Source organism: Colobus angolensis, unplaced genomic scaffold (genome assembly GCF_000951035.1).
Source record: "Colobus angolensis palliatus isolate OR3802 unplaced genomic scaffold, Cang.pa_1.0 Scaffold6, whole genome shotgun sequence".
NCBI classification, from domain to species: Eukaryota; Metazoa; Chordata; class Mammalia; order Primates; family Cercopithecidae; genus Colobus; species Colobus angolensis.
Genome location: NW_012119598.1, coordinates 6,967,837 through 6,992,108, shown reverse-complemented (window position 1 = coordinate 6,992,108; position 24,272 = coordinate 6,967,837).

Sequence of the window (24,272 nt, the reverse complement as noted above, 5' to 3'; positions counted from 1 at the left end):
TCTGTTATGAGAGATGTGGTCTAAGGAAGACTTTGGGTTCTGCCCCAGTTCTGAACCCTGAAAATTACATGTAGAAGTCAGATAGGTATTGAAATATCCACTTAAGACTTTAAACGACTTAAGCGAGTTTGAAGAATGAAACTTGGAACTTCTGGCCTTCTCATGAACTCTTGTCCATGTGAAGACTTGCGGTTTACTGCAAGACAGTAACTGAGTCTGCAGAGTGAATATTCACCTAGCCAGAAGTGTGACTACAGCCTGCCTCCCCATATCAAGTACAAAACAGCAAGAGCCGAGAAGAAGGAGGTCCCATGAAAGCACAAGCTCTAGCATGGCCGTCCACCGGAGCAAGGGGGCACCTTAATGCTGTATATTCTTGCCTTGTACCTCAGAAGCACTGACTGAGGGGAGAAAGTGTTATTCCCTCCTGGGAATGACATCTAAGTCCTTCCTCTTTAAGGAAAACATGTGGAACTAAGTAGTTAAGTGCCCTCTACCAAAAGCCAAGGGTTTGTAGGCAGATGAGCAGAAGGAGGGAGCATTTCACATGGAGGGAAGGGCACAAGCAAAGATCCTGGGGCCTCCAATAACAAGGAAACTTTGTAGAAGGTTGGTATGGGGTTTGGTTGTTTAATTTTTCAGTTTTTATCTTCAGTTAGGGTCAGCAGACTAAATTACTTTAAACAGTAGAAAAGGAACTTCAATGATTTTAAAACGGAGAAAAATTGGGCCGGGTGCAGTGGCTCATGCCTGTTCCCAGTACTTTGGGAGGCTGAGGCAGGTGGATCATTTGAGGTCAGTAGTTCGAGACCAGCCTGGCCAATGTACTGAAACCACCCTGTCTCTACTAAAAATACAAAAAAATAGCTGGGCAGGAGTGGCACGTGCCTGTAACCTCAACTACTCAGGAGGCTGAGGCAGGAGAACCGCTTGAACCTGGGAGGCAGAGGTTGCAGTGAGCTGAGATCGCGCCACTGCACTCCAGTCTGGGTGTCAGAGTGAGACCTTGTCTCAAAAAAAACCAATCAAACAAACAAAAACAAACAAACAAAAAACAAAGAGAAAAAATTGAAAAGATATACTTGACTAGTAACTAGAGACTGATAGTCAATTATGGCAGAGTCATGTAATAAAAGAAAATGAAATCATATTATAGGGTTTTATATTTACTTTATTTACATTTTATATTATTTATTTCTGGCTGCACACTATTATTTATATTTGTATCTTATTTCTTTACTTATTTTATTGATATAAGAACTGGAAAAATATGGAAATGCATTCTCCACAATGTTAACAATAAGTACCTTTGAAATGTGAATCTGTTATTAGTATTATTATTATAATTTCAGAGAGAGGGTCTTGCTGGTTGCCCAGGCTGGAGTACAGTGGAACTACCATAGCTCACTGCAGCCTTGAACTCCTGGGTTCCAGCTATCCTCCTGCCTCAGCCTCTAAGTAGTTTGAACTATAGGCGAAATTATCAACAGCTTGAATTTTCTTTGCTTTGTGATTTTCCTTGTTTTTTTTCAGTTTTGGGAAGTGGCCATGTATTGCTTATACAATTAGGAAAAAAATGACAGTAGATCTTATTTATGAGGCAGAGCTGCACACTTGTCCAATGAATGGCCGTGGATGATCTGTTCGTTTTGCCTGTCTTAATCATCAGTCTGGATAATGATACAAACACAAATGGCTCTGGCCATCATTAGTCGTGGTGAAATGGATATAGTAGTTATGATTTGAGGAGATTCATTTGCTGAATATACAGCCAATCTCAGCCTTTATTACTCACCATTTTATCTTTTTTTTTGTAAATTTGTTTTTTTAATTAAAGAAATAGATTCAATTTGAAAATTGAGTTCTAAACAAAATAGGTTTATCAACTATTTCTAAGCATTCTATTGGCTATTTTAGAATTGCTAAAAACAACATATTTCCTTTTTAAAGGTTCTTTGGCAAGAACATGGTTTAAATTCTTTTTTAATCTTCTTTTATGGATCTTATTTACTTTCATATAGTTCATGAAAACAATCTAAATGTTTCTTTTTTGTTTGTTTTTTTGCTGAAATGTATCTTAAAAGTGAAATCTCTAGTGGCAAATCTCAAATAAGTATTTTCCCCTTCTATCCTGCCCTTGCTTGTATTTTCTGAATTCATTTCTTTTTTTTTTTTCAGAAACTGGGGAGATGCATGAAACTTTTCCCTTGCTTCTGAAACGATAACTCTGCATTCGTTCTTGACCACCATTAATCATGCATAGCTGTGCTCACTGAGGCAATGTTTTTGAGAGCCGATGGATGAACAAGATCTTATTAGCACTGGTTTCCGTGGTTGATCGCTCATGGCCAACGTCACACAGAATTTTCAGCCACAATGGGAACGCCCAGCAGCTGGATGTCCAGCTGCCAATTCATCAGTTTGAGAAGTGAGTCTGTTTCCGTCTAAGTTGTTGCATGCAAGGCATGAGGGGCTGATTCTGTGCCCACAGTGACTTCCTCCACCGTTTCTTTTCCAACCTTCCCCAACCCTGGTCATTGTCATCATCATCTCAGGCACATCACACACCCAGAAGGGCAATTCAGAAACCACATGTTGGGTTAGATTTCCTCCAACAGAATGGCAGGGGCAGGGGCGTAGAGACCCCACACCTCATGGCAGTTCTACTGGGACCGAGGCAAACATGAAGAAATCATTTCACCCATCTCTTTACCTCCACAATCTCCTTTGGAAATAGCATATCCATCCCTCCTGACAAGGAAGTGGTGAGGCTGGAGTCAATCCTATGGCAAAAAGCTTAGACATTTGGGCAGGACCACCCAAGTCCTAGCCTGCAAAAGATACTGCACCTGGAAGCAGGTCAGACAACCAGACCTAAGCAAGCTCAGTGGAGGATAGCCAAACAGAGCCAGGACGCTTGTATGATACCGAATGAGTAGCTGAGGGAGCAGCACACCAGGAATGTGCCGTTCAGTTCAGTTCAGCTTCATCATCACTCTAGGAGGGAGAGACTCGGGTCTCATTTCCCAGAGGAATTAACTGAGAGCCACAGAGACGGAAGAACCCTTACGAGCTGGGCAGTTATGGCACACCTGTTTATTTACGTGCGTCTGATTTCAAAGCCACACTCTTCATATAACAGAGAGAGGGTTTGCATATGTGTGTTTAATGCTTGAGCCTAGGTAAAGTGTTAAATGTGTGCCACCTGATTAATATTGGTAACTGCCTCAGGGATTGAATAAAAGGGAATTTAATGGATTTAATGGAGGCACCTTTTATTGAGGTGGGGCAGAGTTGAGGAAGTGGTAAAGGAAAGTCTAGCACTCAGGGACTTGAAACAGCAGGAAGCAGTTTCCAGTTCCAGGCCTGAAGGAACTGGCAGAGCTCTGGCTGTGGAGACACTGAGACCAGGTCACCACGGAGGCCTGGCAAGGATTGAGTAGGGAAGAGGACACGTTGATCCGACCCTGATCTGACCTCTCTCTGCTCTGGTCTCCTGCCAGTATCTCCCTTCCTGTCCAGAAACCAGGGCTAGGGGGCCTGGCTGATGCTGTGCACCAAAGTGGATGCCCTGGGGCCCAGGAGAAGGGCAGGAAGCAATGAGGAGGGGCGAATGGAGGACAACAGCACAATAATCAACTGGAAACCTGGCCGCCTTAGAATCAAGTTAGAATTGCAGAGGGATGAAACCAATAGTATAATTTAGGAACAAAAAGAAGGAGGAGCAATCTGGACTTGAGTTCTACAGCCTCACCAGCCGGGAAGAAGAGGCACGTGGTGAGATGGAGCAGAGGAACATCATTAGGGCCACACTAAGTACATGGGGACTTGGAAGACAGGATTCAAAATATTCCTGGGCAGAGTGCTGTGTAGCAGAGCAAGGGCCTGAGAACTCCTGGCTATGTTATGCTCTGGGTCTTGTAGGAGATACACTTCATCTATTTCTGCTTCCTTCCTGTCCTCCTCCAACCTCTCTGGAAGTACAGTGGCCTCATTCTTAGTAACCCCCTCAACCTCCACCCCAACAACTGCCACCTTCCCTGTGCATGCAGCCCTCCCTCACTGTGGCCAGTAATAGCTAAGGGGTCTTAAGAACTGGGATTCCACCATGGATGGTTGGATGACCAAAGGCCTGAGATGATGTGAACACCATTGCAAAGATTAGGCATGGTGTCACCCTATAGTCGGGCCTTGCTTGAGACAGATGTGGGTAATGTGAACACCCTGGCAGTGATGGTTGGCGGTCTCCTATTAGGTGTAATTACTCAGTGGCTTCTGCTGGAATGAGCAGTTTAGAAACAGAGTGCCAGGTTTCATTAGCAGGTACACCAATCTCAGTCGGATTGTTCCATATTCTGAACTCCCATTCATTCCACATGAAGCGCACTAGTTGCAACATTTAAAACAGGAAGCATGAAGTGCTGGGTCTTCATTCTGAGATGAGACCACAAGTAAGTATAGTTGTACCTCCATGGTTTTATAGCGCAGTAGATTCATCTAGGTGATCTGTTGGCCAACTGTGTTTACTGAGCTCCTGCTGTATAAACGATGAGAAGAATTTTGATATGTGCATTTGTTTCCTAGAGCAGTTATAACAAATGACCACAAACTCGTGGCTTCAAACAGCAGAAATTTAACTTTTCACAATTCTGAAGCCAGAGGTCTAAGATCAAGGTGGCAGCAGGGCCACACTTCCTCCAGTGGCTCCAGAGAAGGATTCTTCCTTGCCCCTTCCAGCTCCTGGTAGCTTCTGTAGCTCCTTGTCTTGTGGCAGCATAACTCCAATCTCTTTTTTTAAAGTTTTAAGTTCAGGGGCACATGAGCAGGCTGGTTATATAGGTAAACATGTGTCACAGGGGTTAGTTGTACAGATTGTTTCATCACCCAGGTATTAAGCCTAGTATTCATCAGTTGTTTTTTTCTGACCCTCTCCCTCCTCCCAGCCTCCACCCTCCAACAGGCCCCAGTATGTGTTATGCCCTTCTAAATGCCCATGTGTTCTCATCATTTAGCATCCACTTACAAGTGAGAACATACAGTATTTGATTTTCTGTTCTTGCATTAGTTTGCTAAGGATAATGGTCTCCAGCTCCATCCATATTACTCAAAATATGGATGCCTTTCTTTTTTATGACTGCCTAGTATTCCATGGTGTATATGTACCAGATTTCCATTAGTCAGTCTTCCATTGATGGGCATTTAGGTTGATTCCATGTCTCTGTGCTTGTGAATAGTGCTGTGATAAACATAACAGGGAGAAAAAGGAACACTTACACGCTGTTAGTGGGAGGGGAAATTAGTTCAACCATTGTAGATGACAGTATGGTGATTCCTCAAAGACCTAAAAACAGAAATACCATCTCACCCAACAATCCCATTACTGGGTATATGCCCAAAGGAATAGGAATCGTTCTGTTATAAAGACACATAGCTCCAATTTTTGCCTCTGTTTTTACATAGTCTCCCTTGTGTCCAAATCTCCCTCTCCTTTCTTGTGTAAGGAGACAAGTTACTGGTTTTAGGGCCCGCCCTAAATCCAGCAAGATTTTATCTCGAGACCCTTAATGAATTACATCTTCGAAGACCCTATTTCCAAGTCAGATCACATTCTGAGGTGTTGAGTGACTGTGAATTTACGAGATACTATTTAACATATTATAACGTGATTTAAATCTAGCCCTGCTCTTGGGAACATCAGTCTGCATTATTTCCTCATGTATTTTTCCCTTATTCCCACTTTTCCTAGAAAGTTATGTGCAAAGCATTTCTCTGTGTGTGTGTGTGTGTGTGTGTGTATGTGTGTGTGTGTGTGATTATTCACTTTGGAATAAGCTGAGTGCTGTCTCCACCCCCTCTGTCTTTCCTAAATTGTCTTATTTCCTAGTGGAATTTTCATCGTCCTGCTTATACTTTACTGGGTATAAATCCGAGTGTACCAGTTTGTTTTAATGAAAAAGAAATCTTTCTTGCTCTTGATATTCAGCTGTCATGCTCCTGCACTCCCCAGGATCTTCTCAGGGCCTCATTTTCATCCAAAGTCTGCAGACAGGTCACCACATCATTAAATTAGAAAAGGAGAACCTTTTTCTTGAGTTCAAAATTGTTTCCATTTTGTGGCCTATCGATTTCTTGTCTATTTCAGCAGGCTGGCCAGGACAGGAGGTGCGGGTGTATCCCACAGGTGGAGGGATTTCCTGCAAATGTGCAAAGTAACCACCATTTCCCACATTCCTGGCCTCCTCCAAAACAGACATTGGACTTACCACTAGATCCAATCTCTAAACATAGAATATTAAGGCCTCCACTCAAAGCCCAAATAAAAATACTAAAAGAATATGAATTTGTGCCTATGTGAAGTTTTAAATTTACAGTACTTCTACCCATTACCTCAGGCCATCTGGTGAGGTGAGATTCGGGGACCCTTCTCAGATGAATGGCAAGCCTGATCTTGCCTTCTGGCTTGTTCCTGTTAAGAAGAGAAGTAAAGAATAATAGCTACAATGGTGGCTAAAATTTGCTGAGTGCTTTTGATATGCTATCAAACAGCTTTAAGTAGATTTTCTTAATCACTTCTTGTAACAGCCTTATGAGGTGGTCACAGGCTTATAGATGGGGAACTGGGGCTTTGAGAGGGTAAGTACCTTTGCATCTTAATGGTTTCTGATAACATTTATTTCAACGTTTCTCCTTTTCCCTCATGTCAGTCAGGGTCCCCATTGAAAACCATGGCTCATTCATCTTCAGATAACTCAAGAGGGGGTTATTTTTAAAAGTGCTATTTACTGAGGTTCAGGAGAGCAGAGAGGAACCACAGGAATGGTGCAGACAGTCAGAATTAGTAGTGTCAGAGCTGCTACCACCCCCAGGCCCCAATGACAAAGAGTGGAAATAATTACTGGAATCCAAACGGAAAGGATTGGGTAGAGGAGACCACCTGGTGAGAGTAGTGACCTTCAGTTAGCAAGCAAGCCAGCCTGAGGTGACCTTGAAAGGATAGTAGATAGCCTGATCTTGCTCTTTTCACATAAACTATCAAAGACTTTCAGGAGGTGTCTCTAGAGAGGGTAGCCAACTCATCCTGGTTTGCCCAGGACTTTCTCAGCTTTAACACCAAAAAGCCCACGTCCCAAGAACCTCCTTAGTCTCAGGTAAACCAAAATAGTTTAGCTCTAGGTTTCTGAGCCATGGGGGCCGGGATGGGGTGCTGCCCTGGGTACCCGGATAGAGGCACGGCTGGCTAGTGGGCTCATGGAGGCCTGACTCCACCCATCCCTCCACTCCATCATTCATTCATTAGCTCAACAAGTGTTTATTGAACACCTACTAAATGCCAGGGACTAGTCTAGCTATTGGGTATTCTGCAGTAAACAAGATGAAGATCCTACCTAGCAGAGAGTGAGGAAGTTAAACAAACAAACATATAAATATGTGATACAATTTCAAGCAGCAATACATGGGGAAGAAAGTGGGGTTCTCCAGACACAGACTGAAGGCTGTGACTATGTGGACATGTTTTCCTTTGGTCAGGGCAGTCTCTCTGAGGAGATGCCTGCAAGCAGAGCCCTGGTCCCAGAATATGGGCCAGCTGTGACTGCGTGTGGGAGCTCATTCATGTACTCTCGTCTTCTGTGGCTTCCCTTCAGCCTCCCAAGCGTGTCTCTTCTCCCTGTGCCCTTCTCTCCTTCAATTCCAAAGACAGCATTCCTTTGCTTTACCTCTGCCAGAATTAATAGTCTCTGTAAAAGGCCATGTTTGAAGCTGCTGCCAGTCATTTATATCTTCGAGCTATCAGATAGTCTAGAGGCAGTGCGGAGAGAGAGGCTGGTGGTTCCACCTGTGGTCATGGTGAATCATGGCAGATGGAGCCGTGAGGGGAGGAAGCGAGAGAAGAGAAGACCTGGGAAGTCTGAGGCCAGAGAAGACAAACTGTCTAAATTTTGCTGAGGAAGATTCCAAATACTTCTCGAAGAGTTCATTGTAGCTTCTGGGTTCTGTCTCTTCTACGTGAAGTCAGACCCAGGAGACCTAAAAGCATTTTGAGAAGGCTTTCCGTGGAGGGATGAAGGCCTGGAGAGGCTAAGGGAGTTAGAGTGCCTTGCCCACCACCTCCTACGTGATAAGCATTACTGACCTTCTCCTGGGATTATTCACACTGGACCCTGATGCTATCATGTCTACCATTCTATATTGTACAAAAAGATACAGGGAGCTAAACTGAAGCCCAGAGATTCCCAGAAATTTCATAGTGTTCATGAAGAAAATATATATAACTTCATTCAAAAAGGAAAAAAAAAAAGCCCTTGTTTTATCTTGAGATTCCTCCTCTTAGTTCAATAACCATGAAGTCAATATACCACTATCGAACTTCCTTTGCCTCTGGAATTTAAAGGAACATAAAAAGCACTAATTAATGGCTTGTTCTTAGACCACAGGAAACCACTAGTCACTATCCATTAACAGCTGCTTTTCAAGAATATTTTCCTTGTCTCCATCAGGAAGAAGTAGATGACAAAGCAAAACTAAAAAGCTATTTGTTACATTTCAGTCAGAGGAGCTGAACTCAATATTCCTGGACAGCCACATACGTACGTGACATACATTCATTGTGCTTGCAAGTGGTTTGTTGGTTTGTTTATGGCCTGTTGGTTTTGTTTTGCAACCGATATATGTTACCGGAGTGCTAGGCTCTGAGTAGTTCTTCAGGGAGTTGTACTCACAGTAAAGTCAGCAACCCACTGTCTGCAGAATTTGGTAATGCCATATATGTATAGTTCAACGCTTAGAGGAGAGAGAACTTTTAAACTGATGGTTTTCCCTTGTTTTTATACCTTTTCCCCCAAAGAACATCAATTCCTGATAAACTAATTCAACATAAGGAAAAAGTTGAGAAGTTGAGTCGGACAATTTGTTCTCAACTTACTGATGTAAATTGAGGGCAAAGTGCCAGTCTTGATTTGGAGTTTTCAGCTTCCTGTCAGTCTGTGTCATGGCCTTAAGACCTCTATCTAGAGAGAAACTGGCAAAAAAGTTCCCCAGAATATTATTTTTCTAAAAAGAAAAATCTCTGATAGAACCTCATGTAGCCTCCTTATTTCCCCAGTGCTCAGTAGAACATTCCTTCAGAAGTGGATTTTCAGCCATAATGGCTGTTTCCCTAGGTGAATTAAAGATGTCATGTGCCTCCTGGTTTCCAAACAAAGTTGGAATCTAACAGATCACTTAATTTGGGTAATTTTAGGAATACCCAAATTGGTATTTGCATACCAATATTTTGGTAAGACACCTGTCTTAGAACCTTCTGTTTTGGTGGTGGTTATAGGGTGGTTCGTATGAAACATCGGAACTTTCTTCAGTGCTTGGTAAAAGTGTACACCTGGGCTCCTTCTCTGACCTAAGAATCTTCAGATATAGGGCTAGGGGTCTGCATATTTAACAAGATCTGCACGTGAACTTTATGCTCTTTAATCTCGAGAATCTTTGCTTGAAACTACACCACCACCCATGAGAGAATTTAGCATATTTTCTTCATCTGAAATCTTGACAAATGGAAAGGATTGTACAAGTTTGCCCTCATTCTTTAATTTCGCATCCAAAGTAGAAGGCAGGAGATGGACAGTAGGCATGGTTGAGAGTCTACATGACATGTGGGATAGTTTAACACACATTTATCAGGTAACTTTTTTATAGCAAGCACTGGGCTAGGCGATGGAGAAGCACAGATGAATGAGACATGGTGCTCGCCTGCAAGAAGCTTACGCATAATAGAGAAGGCAAATAACTCTTGTTTAACGTGGTGGATGCAAAGCTGAAGTCCCGCACAGAGGTCTTGGAGAAGAAAATGAAGTACTGGACATATTTCCAACTTCCTAATCAGGGTACACCTAACTATGGTGAAGTCCATATGTCTTAAGTTCATGGCTAAATGAATTTTTACATATGTATGTATAGACCCATTTTAACCACCACATAGATCAAGATACAGATCATTTTCAGCACTCTAGAAGTCTCCTTCATGCCCTTTCACCACTAGTAATGCCCCCCAAATGTAGCTACTCTTCTGACCTCTGTCATCAGGGATTAGTCTGGCCTGTTTTAAAACTTCATGTAAATTGAGTTATCCAGTATGTACTCCTTTGGTCTGGGTTAGTTCATTCAACATTATGCTGTAAGATTTTGTTCACTTTGTTTCCCTTTGCAGTCTGCCTTCATTGTTCTGTAGTCTTCCACTGTGTAAATATATGACAATTTATTTATTCTACCCTTGATGGTCATTTGGGTTGTTTCCAGTTTGGGGCTATTATGAATAAAGCTAGCTGTGGACACATCTTTTGGTGTGCGTAAGCACTCAAATCTATTGGCTTTATTCCTGTCAGTGAAATTGCTAGGTCACAGTGCTGCATATGTTTATGTTCAGATAAAATTGCCAACAGTTATCCAGAGTGGTGTTGCATTTTCCATTCTCAGCAGCAGCATAGAAGGGTTTCAGGTGTTCTGTGTCTTTTCCATTTGGTGTTCTCAGTCCTTCTAATCTAGGTCATTTCTCTCCCTCTGTGTGTGTGTGTGTGTGTGTGTGTGTGTGCGCGCGCATGCGTGTGTCTGTGTGGACACACACCTGGATGCAGGTACATGTGGGATGGGTATTTGTTAGTGTCTCACTTATGATGTTAACTTTTTATTTACTTACTGGCCCTTTAGATAACTTATTTGTGAAATGCAGTTTCAAATCTTTTACTTACTTTTTTTAACCTAGATTGTCTTTTTCTCATTGATTTGTAGGAGTTTTACAATACATTCTAGTTTACAAGTCTTTCGTTAGATATAGGTACTGCAAATATCTTGTCCCACCCTGGGGCTTGCCTTGTCACTCTTTTAATGATATATTATGCAACTCACTTGTTCTTTCCTTCTTTCCTTTCTTTTTTTCTTTCCTTCCTCCCTCCCTTTCTTCCTTTTGAAACATTTAATTGAAAAATAAAAATTGTATATGTTCAAGATATATAATATGATTTCATATATGTATGCATTGTATAATTATCAAAATCAAAATAACACATCCATCGTCACCCATAATTACTGTGTGTGTGTGTGTGTGTGCGTGTGCACGTGTGTGTGGTGGGGTGAGGACTCTTAAAATATGCTCTTTTATCAAATTTCAAGTAAATGATACAATATTTTTAGTTATAGTCAACCTGCTATACGTTAGGTCCCCAGAATGTATTGATCTCAGAACTGAAAGTTTGTACCCTTTGACCAACGTCTCCCATTTCTCCAATCCCCAGCTCTTGGCAACCAGGAGCTCTCTGTTTCTCTGAGTTAGACTTTTTATAATTCCATTTATAATTGAGATCACACAGTATTTGTCTTTCTGTGTCTATCTTATTTCACCTAGCATGGTGTTCTCCATGTTCACACATGTTGTCACAGATGGCAGGATTTCTTTCTCTTTATGACTGAGTCATCTCTGTGTAGGGGGCGGAGGAGTGTGTATGTTATGTGTTGGGGGAGGGATGGGTGTGTGTGTGTGTGTATCATGTTTTCTTTTATCCATACATTCGCTGATAGACACATATGTTGTTTCTGTATCTTGTCTATTGCGAATAATGATGCGATAAACATGGGAGTGCAGACATTTCTTTGACACACTAATTTCATTTTCTTTGGATATATATTCAGAAGTGGGATGGCTGGATCATATGGCAATTCTATTTTTAGATTTTTTGTGGAATCTCCATTATGTTTTCCATAATGGCTGTACCAATTTTAATTCCAACCAACAGTGTACAGGGTTTTCTTTTCTCTATACCCTGGCCAACACTTACCATCTCTTATCTTTTTGATAGTAACCATCTTAACAGGTGTAAAGAGGTATGTCATTGTAGTTTAATTTGCAGTTTTCTGAGGATTAGTGATCTTAACCACCTTTTCATATACCTGTTTACCATTTGTATGTCTTCTTTAGAAAAATATCTATTCAGCTTCTTTGCCCATTTTATAATGGAGTTCTTTCTTTTTTCTTTTTACTTTCAATGTGAGTTTTTAAAATATATTTTGGATATTAACCCTTTATAAGATATATGGCTTGCAAATATTTTCTCCCACCCTGTAGATTGCCTTTTTATTTTGTTGATTGTTTTCTTTGTTGTGCAACAGCTTGTTATTTTGATGCAGTCCCACTTGTTTATTTTGGTTTTTGTTGCCTCTGCTTTTGGCGTCATGTTAAAAAATCATTGCCAAGACCAATGTCAGAGAACTTTTTCTTTTCATTTTCTTCTAGGAGTTTTATAGTTTTAGACCTTATACTTAGGTCTTAAATCTATTTTGAGTTAATTTTTGTATATTGTAAAAAGCAAGGGCCAAATATTATTCTATTTTGTGTAGATATCCAGTTTCCTCAACCTCATTTATTGAAAAAACTGTCCTTTCTTCATTGTGTATTCTTGATGCTCTGGTCAAAGAATAGTTGACCATATATGCCTGGGTTTATTTCTGGGCTCTCTATTCCATTCCACTGGTGTGTCTGTTTTCACACCAATATCATACAGTTTTGATTACTATAGCTTTGTCAAATAGTTTGGGATTAGGGAATGAACACAGTCTAACTTATTGGCATGCAGTCCTAACTCTTCTATAACACAGTCCCAGCCTCCCTGACTTTTAAAAACCCCATCTTGGTGTTGGGAGCTTCCTTAGCCTTCTTTACATGAGTATTTCCCTCTATTAAGAAAAAAAATGGATAAATCTTTGTTTTGGATCACATAAATGCAAATTGCTTATAAAGTTGAATAGCGTTCAATCCTTCATTTTGGATTTCTGTTTCCTTAGCCTGTACTCGAGACCTGGGTGACAACTGTAACCATGTGGAGCCACACCCACCCTTTTCAGCACTGAACTGAGCTGCCTGCAACCCCACCCACCCCAAGTGTAATCTCTCTCCTCCCCACTAGCTCCCCGCTGGATCCCCACCAGCATCTACTCTTCCCTTGCTGGTTTTTTAACTTTGCTGTGACCACCGCTGCTTCTCTTGGCAGAGACCCCTTCAAGCCCTCCCAGCACTGTTGTGGAAGTTGGAAGACATTTTCCCATCTCATGATTACAACTAGCTAGGCATGGTTCAGGCTTTCAGTGACCAACACTCTTTTGGAGGTTTCCTAATAGGCAGCCAGTCCTATTCTTTGAGGTTTGAGTCTCCCTTACCAGGCAACTTGGAATGTGTTTTCCCAAGACCAGACTGCAAGACATTTGAGTTCACTTGGGACATCCTAAGGAAAATATTTCAGTCTAGAAAGATGGTTGTGGTCGCCTCTGAATACTTTCCTAAAGTGATATCACTCTGAGAGCCTCCTACTCATCCCTACCACCATGTCCGATGTCTTCCTTGTTTTCTGTCACTGTGCTGTCTCCAACAACGCTGTGAGGTGCAATTCAGCCCAGGCAGAAAAGATGAGTCACAAAAGCACCAAACAAAACCTGTTACTGGCCTACCATATTTCCATATGACTGAAACCCTTCTTCTTGGCCACTTGTCCTAGAGGGCACCTGTAAACAAAGAGCCCAGACATAGCTCTTCTAACTGAATGTCTGTCTTTAGCACATTAATGAGGAAATAAACTCCCAAGCCCTTTTCTTCTCTTCTCTTTCATTTGTATGAATGGAATTGTGACAAAGCATTGTCTTCTGAAAGACTAATTTTCTAATGCCAAGTGGAGTGTTCCCCAATGTGCCCTGGTGCTGGTAGTCTCAGAGAGCCCTGTGCTAAGGGCTCATTGCTTTGCTCATTCTCTCGGTAATCAAACTGGTGTGTCAGATGTGACAAGATCATCCAACATGGAAGAAAGGACAGTAATTGCTTTGCTGAAGGAAAAAAATGGACTTGTCTTTTGCGGATCACTTGGACTCTTGGAAGCTGTGAAACTGCACCTTCCAGTTCATTTCCCTGGATAATTGATGTTTTCTTCCTTTGAAATAAAGAAAAAAATTCTTTATTTTGTTTTCCCCTGTGGGAAGATGGGATTCCACCCACAGCACACTTCTTCATCACAGAAGTTGATAGTAATGATTAAGTCTGGGAAATATCCCAATCAAATGTCACATGCCACCAAACAGCAGGAGCTGAAGGCTTTTGGCCACTTTGTTGGCTACTGCTGGCTCTGAACATCCCTTATGAGATGATGTGTAGCTTGTCAGTGGATTTGGACATTGCGACTTTTCAAAATCCCCTTAAAATAGATGTTTCTAAAACCCAGGAGACTTTTCCATCTGTCTCCTTTGCAGAATTCATGTTGGGGTGGAGTAAATAATGCAGTCTTTTAGAGTCTGAGAATCACCTTTTGAATATTCTCTGTTTAATAACACATAGACTTGACTTTCCCAGTGAATTGATTACCTGCTGTTCATTTTTTAAAGAATATATAATCTTTGGGTTTCTGCTTCATTGGAACCGAAATCATAAAGATGTTACTCTGCAAGTATTATATTTTGTAAGAGAATCATTGCTCAAGAAGACTTCAAAAAATTTTCGGAGGATATTTTAACTAATTGCAAATGGAATTTCATTTTGGTTTGGGGCTCTGAGTTTATAAATTTGGAGTGGGTTCCAAGATTAGCCATGAGCTACTCCCAAGCTGGTTTGAGAGGGAAAAATAAATAAAGAAAAGAAAAGAAAATGTTGAGATAGCCTCTTGGTTCTCTTCAGAGCTTTCAGAGTATCCTGGTAACTTTCTAGGCCATCAGTGGTCAAAGGCAATGGGTCCCTGTAGTTTCATATGGAACATTTCCTTCCAGAATGTACTTTCTTTATAATACTGCAAGACACACTGTCATCATTAGCTTGAGAAGACAGCATACTTGAAAGAACTTTGGCTGAAGAATTAATTTCTTTACCCCTTCCCATAGAATCCTCAGTTTATAAACCCCTCTAGCCCAACTCAGATCTTTAGTTTTACCCACCATTACAATGTGAAAATATTTAGTTTAGTTTTCTCTTCAATGAACTCCAAGATCTTGCCAATGTTGGTCTGTTTTAGTTCAATTTTAAGACATATGTAACTGGCGCAGCTAATTTAACCAGACAAATGAAGTGCTTTTCTTAGAACTGAACACACACTCTAACACACACTCTAAAATCTGAAGATCTTCTCACTTCCATTCAAAACACAAATAATCAGCCAAGCAAAACGATCCTCTTTAGCCAATTAAGAATCCAAATTCCTGTTATCCAGTAAGTGGAAAGCACACCCTGCGACAGAATACTGGTGGCACTATTCTCCGGGTGAGCAATAAAGCATTTACCCCGAGTCACCAAGCTGAACTGTGCCTTTCACATCTTGCAAGTCTTGATTACATTGTTTCACTAGTCACGAGCGGCAATTCCTGAAAATGCTGCCAAGGGGCCTGGCATCGTAGAAATTTGCCCTACCTCTTTGTGGACATGATAGATAGCCACGATATAATTCTGCTTCACCAAGCTAGTCTGCAGCTAGGCTTTGCTATCTGCAGCCATCTGCTCTGTAGTTCTAGAAGCCCAAAGGGACTCAGAGAGTACTTTTACGTGGAGTGGCTATAGCTTTCGCTCTCCTGGAAAAATGGGTAAATTGAGACTGTGTGCACATGCAGGCGGTGTACTTTATTTCTCCTCTCTAATTGTGTAAGGTTCCCAGGTCTCTCTGTTCTAGGAATGCACTGTATTTCAGAGCACAGTTTAGCCATTTTCTCCTCGGAGATCTTTTTTCTTCCAACTTGTGTAAAAAGTAAAGTAGAGGTTCCTCTTCAAAGCCTTTCCTCCCCATCTAATTAGGAATAAATAGTAACTTCTCTTAGAAGCAAAATTTATTCGAAGACCTGTACTAACATTCTTAAATACCTGCTAGCCATAATAAAGAAATCAATGTACTTTATGTTCTTAGCTCCCACAGTTTAGCCTAAATATCTGCCCTGGCATGCTTATACTGGTCCAAGCAAGCATTGAATCATAGCCCATTTATCTTCCTTATTTGAAGGTGTTTTTACCTTTCTCAGCATTCCACAAGTTACTTTGTCCTTCCTTTGTTCTCCTCTGCGTTTGCCTTCTTAAAAAAGTTCTAAATTGCTAGCCATTCGGGACAAATAGAATGTGAGGTCCTGTTCCAGCCAATGGAAACTGGACACAGCAGTAGGGTGGACGCTTCAGGTTGTCAATGTTCCTTTGTTCGGTGTACTCTCATGGCAAAACTGCTGGTGAGTGTACCCTTTCTGCAGAAAGTATAAAAATGACCTTGCTGCGGAAATTAAATTTATGTTCAAGTGCTGTTTCTTTACAGCACCGGGGAACAAGCATTTCCCACCCTCGGACTCAGTAGAGTTCCCCAACCCCATCAACTAACGTGCATATTATACTGGTTAGTTTCTGTCTGCCTCTCTTAGTAGAATGTATTCTCCGTGTCTTGAGCTCCTGACTCAGTGCTTCACACATAATTTTGCTGAATGAATTATTGTGAGCTTGACAGATGGCCATGCCATGACGTGTGGGTGTCAGCAACCTTTTGCCTCGTGAAATTAGCCCTTTCTTGACAGTGGGATGCCACACTGCTTGCCCATGAAGGCTGGCTTAGGATATTCTCCACTGAGCCCTGAAACACCGATGCCCTTGAACAGAAGCACAGAGAGTCCGTTAACCATGGCCTGAAGTCCTAGGGACAGTCTAGTTAGCTCCTGGCCTTTGGTGGCTAACTTTGCACCATCAGTTTAAGGGCAGAGAAGCATCTTCCCCTGCATGACAATGGGAACCAAGTGGGCCCCTGTTCTCTGGGTCCTTAGGAGAGTGTGAGTATACATGTGACTAAGGACATTCCTTTTTCAGCCAACCAGCCCTGGAAGTCAAAAGTTGTGTTGGTGAAAAGAGTCAAATTCTGTACAATATTTGAAGAGATTTATTCTGAGCCAAGTATGAATGACCATGGCCTGTGACACAGCCCTCAGGAGACCCTGAGAACATGTGCCCCAGGTGGTTGGAGTGCAGCTTGGTTTTATACATTTTAGCGAGGCATGAGACATCAATCAAATACATTTAAGAAATACATTGTTTTTTTCCAGAAAGGTGGGACAATTTGATGCAGTGGGGGCTTCCAGGCTATAGGTAAATTTAAACATTTGCTGGTTGACAATTGGTTGAGTTTGTCTAAAGACCTAAGATTGATAGAAAGGAAATTTTCAGGTTAAGATAAAGGATTTGGAGACCAAGGTTCCTTTGAAGTCTTATAGCAGCTGCCCTTAAAGACAATAGATGGCGAATGCTTCCTATTCAGATCTTTAAAAGGTGCTCGACTATTAGGTCTAATCTCTTTAGGACTGGGAGGGCCTGGAAGAAAAAGATCTAGCTATATCAATAGAGATTCTTTACAGATGCAAACTTTCCTCCACAGAGGATGGCTTGCAGGGCCATTTCAAGATACGGCAAAGAAACATGTTTTGGGGGAAATATTTCGATTTTCTTCCTTGTCTCATAATGTTATACCAGAGTCTGGTTGGAAAATAAGTCATATATAGGGTTAAGTAAAACCCATCTGATGAGAATTTATGGTTTGTAGAGCATGACACCCCAGACTCCTTAGATAGGAATTTGGGTAAAATAGAAAAAATCAGAGCTTAGTCCTCAGGTGGGAATATTTGTTTTGCACTTGGTAATAAATTTCAGAGTGGCCATGCTGTGGCAATCTGACTAGTCCAAATTTTGAGCTCTGTGTCCTAACTCAGAGCCACAAAACCATCCTGGTTGCTAACAGACACTATGTGGTTACAAACACAGATAGAAGTCTTTCTATGTAAGGAAATGGGAAGTGGGGGGTTGTATTACAAAGGTTTGGATGTAGACAAAAACTTTTCTGATTCCCTGAACCGGAGGGCAGTTTGTCCTTTGAAGCAAGTAGGTTCTCATTTCAGCTTTTGTTCAGAGGGAAAGTTACTTCTTTGGGTATCGATTTAGGTCAATTTAATTTCTGTTTGTTCGACCCACAGCTTAGATTTACTTTTCTTCTTTTGGGATTCCATCATTTATAGCTGAAGAAGTAAAAACTTAATCTACCACCTTGCAAAGTGAAGTCAATGATACTAAGTCCCAAGATTCCTAGTGGGATTGTCTCAGAAACCAGGAAGGAAGGGGCTTCAAACTTTTCCCTTAGAAAGACATTTTCTATTCAAACCCTTTATTTAATCTCTCTATGCCTCCACTTCCCCATTCACTTGTTTATGCTGTGCACTTATTTAGCTCAGCTGCCTATTCATTTATTCAACAGACATTTGCATAGCATATATCAATGTCAAAACCAGAATTTAGCAGATTGAAAAACAAGACAAATCAATGGTCTCAGAATTTAATAACAAATGCTGGAGCTTCCAGGTGAGAGCATCTCCCATGGCCTGTCTTGGATTTTAGATCTCTGATGTAAAGGCCATCAGAGAGAATAAGGAGGTAGGGCTAGAATTGACTACCCCTCCCCTTGTTCCCTCAGTCTTTCCACAAGAATACTGCTTCTGCTTTACATTTTCCATATTCATAATTTATTTTCTAATTATAAAAGTAATATGTTTATTATGGAAATTGAAAAATCCAAAAAGGTTTAAAAAAAGGAAAAAGAAAAAAATTATTCTAAAAGAATTGCTGTGAACATGTTAATGTAATTTCTCTCTTTTCTGTTGTTTGAAAATCTAGTGAAGAATATTTTACATAGACCACCTTATTTTCCAGTTTTCACCTAATGTTATAACATAAGCATTTGCTTTTGTTACTCTAAACTAATCTACATTATTTTAATGGAGATACATTCTTCATTCTATGGGTATAACCTTATTCACTTAAGTAATCTCCTTTTGTTTGACAGTATGACAGTATCTTTTCCCTTGCTTTTGTAAGCTTTTTTGTAAGCCTTTCCTTATAAACAATGCTGCTGTAGTGTTTTTGTGGATGGAAGCTTTACAGAGTTCAGATTTTTTTTTTTTTTTTTTTATTATACTTTAAGTTCTAGGTACTGGATAAAACATGAATGGATGTTTTCAAGACTATTGACATGGATTGTCAAGTTATTTTCCAAAAGGGTTTTGCCATCTGCATTTCTTCTCCTGTGTCAGAATGTCTACTTCAGCTGTGTCCATCGTTAAGGAGGTAGGATGCATGGTTAAGAACCTAGGCTCAGAACCAGATCGCTCAACTGAAGTGCTTGCTCTGCCACTTACTCCATGATCACAGACACTTTACTTAATCTCTTTATGTCTCTGTTCTCCCTTTGAAGAATGAAGATAAAAATAGTACTTCCTCATAGGGAGCATAAAATGAATTAATGTATGCAAAGAGATTAGAATTTGCCTGGCACATGGCAAGCGCTATTTTAATATTAATTGTTATTGCCCCATCTACTACCACGGATAAGACTGAGGCAAACGATAACCGATGAAAATCTAACAGTGTCCTACGTCAGGGTGTGGTGACTTGAATAGTGTCCCCTAAATTTCATGTCCACTGGGAAACCTCAGAATGTGACCTTAGTGGACCTAGAGAGTTTGCTTATGTCGTCAAGTGAGGAGGCAGTCCTACTGGGCCAGGGTGGACCTGAATGCAACGGCTGGTGTCCCTACAAGAAGAGGGAACACACAGAGACAGAGGAGAAGGCCCTGTGAAGGTGGAGGAAGAGACTGCAGTTATGCTTCCACAGCCTGAGGAACGCTGCACCACCAGCAACTGGAGGAGGCGAGGAAGGATTCTTAGAGCCTTCAGAAGAAGTATGTATGGGCCCACGGCACCTTGATTTCTGACCTCTAGCCTCTAGGCCTGTAAGAGAATAAATTTCTGTTGTTTAAAGGCATCACATTTGCAAAATTTGTTATGGCAGTCCTAGAACAGTGATGCACAGGGTAATTCCAAAGATGCCATCAATAGGGAGTATACAGTTATTTACATGACACTGGTATGTCATCCCTGTGAAAGGAAAATAATCAGGGCCCCCAAATCACTAAGCCAAAGAGAAAAGTCAAGCTGCGAGCTGGCAAACCTGCATCCCATTCTATGCCTACATAAGATTGCTACAAAAATAAAAAAGCTACACACCTCTCTCACAATTTGCCCACAAGGAAATTCCTTGTGGACAAAAGACAGAACTCAAAGTCATTCTCTTGCTCACATGAGACAAATGCATACAATCAAAGAATGCAACTGTTTGTTTCTTATCTACCTGTGACCTGAAGCCCCCTCCCCACTTTGAGTTGTCCTGACTTTCCAAACCAAACCAATGTACATCTTACATATATTGATTGATGTCTCATGTCTCCCTAAAATGTATCAAACCAAGCTTTGCGCTGACCACCTTGTGCACATGTCCTCAGGAACTCCTGAGGCTGTGCCACTGGTGTGTCCTTAATCTTGTCAAAATAAACTTTCTAAGTTGACGGAGACCTGTTTCAGATATTTTGGGTTCACATAGCCAAGCAGAATTGACATCATTTGAAGTCACCAGGGATACCGAACAGAGGTGCAGGCCAGCATCTCAGGGTGATCTTCCTGGGTGACATCAGTGAGCTGACAGACCCAGGCCACCTGTTGTTCTGCACTCCTCCCCCACCCCTTCTGCTGGCCCTGGCCAGGTTCCCAAGAGCTTCTGGATGGATCTTTGTTCTAATTGGCCATTGATAACATGGGCTCATTTCCCCATCCCCTCTGTGCTAGACTGTAATGATGATTGATGCAGGTAGCAAATGGCCTAGAGTCACCCTCACAGCCTTATTATTGCAGATACAATTACCACCAGGCTGAGCTTGCTGCTATAGTATCTGATAATGGACTCTAATTTGCCAGTGGGGTTTGTGTTCCTTTGTTCCCAGACAGAGATCCATTTCTAAACTAGAGAGTGATTCATAAATATTTTTCTCTCCAGTCATGAGGGAAGGCCAGATTTAATTGCACAATGAAAGGCAATTCTACCCAGAAGCCACTGCAGGAGGCTGTGCTCTGCTAGGGCATAGCTCACTGATCCAGGCTGTTCATTTTGCAGAAAAGCCCTCTGAGGCCCAGAGAGGTAATGTGACTTGTCCAAGGTCACACAGTGAATTAGCTAGATCTTTATGCTCTGACACTGCCTCTCTCTTGCTCCCTGAACTGGAGAGTAAAGTAGTAAAGAACCAGGTGTTCTAAGCAGCCCTTTGGACTTGAGCCACCTTGACCTCTGCTTACTTGTAATAGTGATAGGAATTATGTTTCTTTAAAATAGTACACTTGTTGTTTCTATTTTGTAATAGTCAGAAGCTCATGGATGAGAATTTGGAAAAAATAGAAAAATTTAAGAAAAAATAACCATAAAGAGATGACTTCAAGTTAGCATGTTTTATTCACTTACAATTATTTTATGTATATGTAAACATTTTTAATTTTTATTTTGGATAAAATTGAGATGATATTATATATACAGTTTTGTATTCTGTATTTTTCCATTTATTGCAGTTTAGTTATTTTCTCATATCATTAAATGCCACGCTGTATCTTCAAAAATGTGTTTGTATAATATTATATTATACAGATGATGAAGTTATTTAAACATTTTCACTATTGTCATTTAAGTGGTTTTATAATTTTGCAATTATAAATAACATTGTTGTGTTATTTATGCATACATATTTATGATTATCTCTGATTATTTCTTTATAATAAATACAAGTAGAAGTTGGGGTCAAAGGCTGGGCGCGGTGGCTCACGCCTATAATCCCAGCACTTTGGGAGGCCAAGGCGGGTGGATCACAAGGTCAGGAGATCAAGATCATCCTGGCTCACACGGTGAAACGCCATCTCTACTAAAAATATAAAAATTAGCCGGGCGTGGTGGCGGGTGCCTGTAGTCCCAGCTAGTCGGGAGACTGAGGCAGGAGAATGGCGTGAACCCGGGAGGCAGAGCTTGCAGTGAGCCGAGATCGTGTCACTGCACTCCAGCCTGGGCGACAGAGCGAGACTCCATCTCAAAAAAAAAAAAAAAGAAATTAATGGCAAAAACCACAATTACTTTTGCACAAATCTAATAAAAAGAAACAAATATTAAAATGCTTACACAATGACTAACACTTAGCAGACACTCAACAAATATTTATTGGTTTTGTTTTGAGCTTTTGCCATCAGTGAAAAAGAAGCCAGGCACTGGAATCTTCTAGAAAAAAGCCAGGGATTTTCATTTTCCAAGCAAGTGACTGGTGGTATGGGGAGGATACAGTAAGATTCTTCTGTCTGACAACATGTAGGTCAATTCAATGGGATACCCAGGTAAAAGCTATTCTCAGTTGCTAATGTAATAATGAAAACAGAGGCCAGGATTATAACAGCTCAAAGGACAGTCTCTGATCTGGCATTTTGATGATGCCGATATCTTCCTATGGAGACGATTTGGGAAGTCAAACTGCCTTCAGAAAGTTAGGATTTACCTAATGCCATGGGCAACTGCAGTCAAGTTTGATGTGGCTATAAGCTCTTCTTGGAGGAGGAAGAGGAGAGAATGGTTGTATATGAGACCAAGAAAATGAAGCTCTAACTCTGCATCCTTCCCTGAATTCTCAGGTTCCCAAAAGCAAAAGTGGGGCAGAGAAAACCTGGAGGAAGTAAACTAAAACCAATCAAACATGCGCCTTGAATCAGCTGGACTTGGGTGCAAATTCAACCTCTGACCCACCCTAGCTACGTGACTTTGGGCAAGCCACTAGACCTTGACCTCCCTTGGTCAGTTTCCTGCTCTGTAAAAGGATGCTGATGCAGGCTACTCAGCAAGATTTTTAATTAGGCTAAAAGGAAGTGAATATGAGACAGAAAGTGGCCAACACATGGTAAGCAGTATTACTATTATTCATGTAACATTGGTTAATCCTTTTTATTTTATTTATTTTATTATTATTATTTTTTGAGATGAAGTCTCACTCTGATGCCCAAGCTGGAGTGCAGTGGCACGACCTCAGCTCTCTGAAACCTCCAGCTCCCAGGTTGAAGTGATTCTCCTGCCTCAGGCTCCTGAGTAGTTGGGACTACAGGCATGCACCACCATGCCTGGCTAATTTAGTATTTTTAGTAGAGATAGCGTTTCACTATGTTGGCCAGGTTGGTCTTGAACTCCTGACCTTGTGATCTATCCACCTCAGCCTCCCAAAGTGCTGGGATTACAGGTGTGAACCACTGCACCTGGACAACACTGGTTAATCTACTACCTTGTTTTCATATTTTCATAATAAAATGGGAACAATAAAAATAATTTTTCCATGTCTCAATGTTATGGAGATTGTTGACAAAAAGATGTGGAAGTATCATGTCATCTGTGCAGTGCTACAAACAAGTCGAGACTGGAAGGGAAGGGGCTCACCCCTGAGCATAGGGAAACAAAGGGTAGCAGCTGTTAGAAGGTCTGGGACCTGGGGCTTTCTCCTGTGACTCCTGCATTACCTTAGGTCTGCAGTTGGCTTACCACTTCCTTAGGCATTGTCCTCCAGTCATTGATTCCTGAGTGCCAAGATTATTCAAATGTTTAGTGTGACAAAATCATGCATGTCAGGATTTAAGCACATCCTACAGAGACAGTTTGGGATAATCAACACTTGTTTCCCAATAAGGCCTGTGGCTCCTGTGGTCTGCTTCCAAGGCGAAGGCCTAATCATAGCAGTCAGGGAGCTATGTGGAGAAGGACGAGTGGGTGGTGCTTCCACCAACAGGCTCTGAACCTCCAACACCAGAATGGCCTCCTTCTGGCATTTTGCTGGTTACAGATCCATCTGAGAGGGTCTGAAATGTCAGGCCCACTCTCACCCACCTGACACAATGTATCCCTTCTCTCAAAAGTTCACCCTCTGTAGTCCTCATCAGGTATGTATCAGATTGTGGCCAGGGCAGGTAATCTATGTGAAGCCAAATGCCATTGATGACATGATTTTGAGCCACTTAAATTAAATACAATGAAAGATTTTCATGAGACTGTGGCATTAGGCAGGATTCCCGACAGAAAGGTCAGTACTCTTAAAGTCTTTTTGTGCTTTTGATTACATTTAAGTTCTATATAATACTCAAACCAAACCCAAATGTACTCACTGCATTATTATTTGTAGTAGAAATTAGGAATCCTGTATACATTTTAGACTTTTCATCCTGTGACCCACAATTTCAAAAGATGCCAACAAAAGATGATTTCACCAAAGTTATTGTTGATTTGGGAGAACACAAGGGGAGGTGCAAATGATATTTCACAAGCTCTTCTTTGATGACTCTCTTGCTTACACAGAGAGATGTGAGTGGATAG